Below are 1,619 nucleotides of genomic sequence, written 5' to 3' on the forward strand. Positions count from 1 at the left end.
TTAGCAGTGTTGAGCCAGGCAATCGGGGCAATTTTCCTTGGGGTTTGTGCACCAGGTACGTTATAATAAAAGCCTTTGGGGTTTATAGCCTCAGGCAGTGCTCTCAGAAGTCACCCCCACATGGTGGTGGGTGTCCAGCCCCACTAAGGACAATGAGAGACACTTTAGCTGAACATTGGGGTCCCCAGCCCCCTTGACAGACCAGCCCAATCCAGAAAGGATTCACCAGCCATTCCAAAAGACTTGATGGGGCGTGCAAGGACAGAACAACAGGAAAATAAAAATCCTAATGGAGAATCAATTTCTGCACTGGGTAATAGGTACAACATAGTTGCACCCCTGGAGGACCATGTCCTTTGATTTGTCTCATTAAACATGTCAGGTTGGTGATTCAGATGCTGTATGAATGAATGTTTAAGTTTATTGTCAGGATTTGTAGCATCATGGTAAAACTTAAAGCAGCCTCGGTGTACAGCCCGCCCCCCTTCCCCCCCCCGGCCACTGCTGAGTTTGTTCAGTTGTTCAGTTTCATAACCCTGTTTTTTGCTGTTTGTCCACTATGAGGGTAGAGCAGGAAGAAGCAGTAACTGGAAAACAGATAATACTGCACTGCTCCATCTTCTCTCCAACTGCCTTTGATCATCTTGAGCCTGTCTGTTGCACTGGATGAGAAACTGAAGCCCACCTTAAATACTCATAACTCATGGGTGTGACTTGCAGAATTTACCCAGTCAAACTGCTGTCGGAGCATGGCTGCTGCAGCAAGGATGAGAGAGGAGCTGTCGGGGAGGAAGGTGGAAGTGTGGCGAGGGGGGCCACAGGGGCTGGGCAGGAGGACGGTGCTGCAGCAGGCATGAATCTCCGAGGGAGCAGAGGGGCAGATCTCCAAGAAGGTCATCAGACGTACTGCAGCAACACGGAGACGGCAGCAGCAAAGGCACCAGACCTGGCTGGAGGCCCATTTTTTTCGGAGCCCTGCGCTGATTTAACCCTCCCAGGCGGATGCGTTTTTGCACTGCAGCAGCAGGTCCAGAAGTGCAGGCGGTTGGCGGCCCTCCCTCCGCGCCGCCGTCGCTTCAGCAGCGAGGCCGCGGCGGAGGCGAGCGGGGCCGGGGCGCCGCGCCGCCCGCACCGCCGTGCCGGGGCAGCCGCCCGCGGCGTGGGCGGCCAGGAGCCGACCGCGCCCCTCCCGTCTCGGGGGCGGCCCCGTGCCACCGGGCGGCTACCGGGAGAGAGGGGGCCCGGCGCAACACGTGGGTGAGGACGGTGTTGCCGGGGCAGTGGGCGGAGCGGGGACCGGCCTCGCTCTCTCCGGAGAACCGGGAAAGGGGCTCTCGGTGCGGCGCGGGGGAGTTGTGCCCAGCCCCGGGGAGGAAGAGGAGGAAGAGGAGGGCTCGCCCCCGAAGGCCCCCCGCCCCAGCCGGCCTCGGTGTCGCTGTTCCCTGCCCAGGTGCTGAACCGGAGCCAGCCGCGGCTTAGCGTCCTCCCCCGCCTCCTCCGCGCAGCAGCTGGAGCAGGAGAAAGCGGATCCAGCGACTCCCGGTCCCTCCTCCTTCCTCCTCCTCCTCCTCCTCCTCCCCTGAGCCGCCGGAGGGAGAGAGGCCGGAGCCACCGTCTCG

The sequence above is a fragment of the Apteryx rowi genome, unplaced genomic scaffold (assembly GCF_003343035.1).
Source record: "Apteryx rowi isolate R43461 unplaced genomic scaffold, aptRow1 scaffold_1094, whole genome shotgun sequence".
NCBI classification, from domain to species: Eukaryota; Metazoa; Chordata; class Aves; order Apterygiformes; family Apterygidae; genus Apteryx; species Apteryx rowi.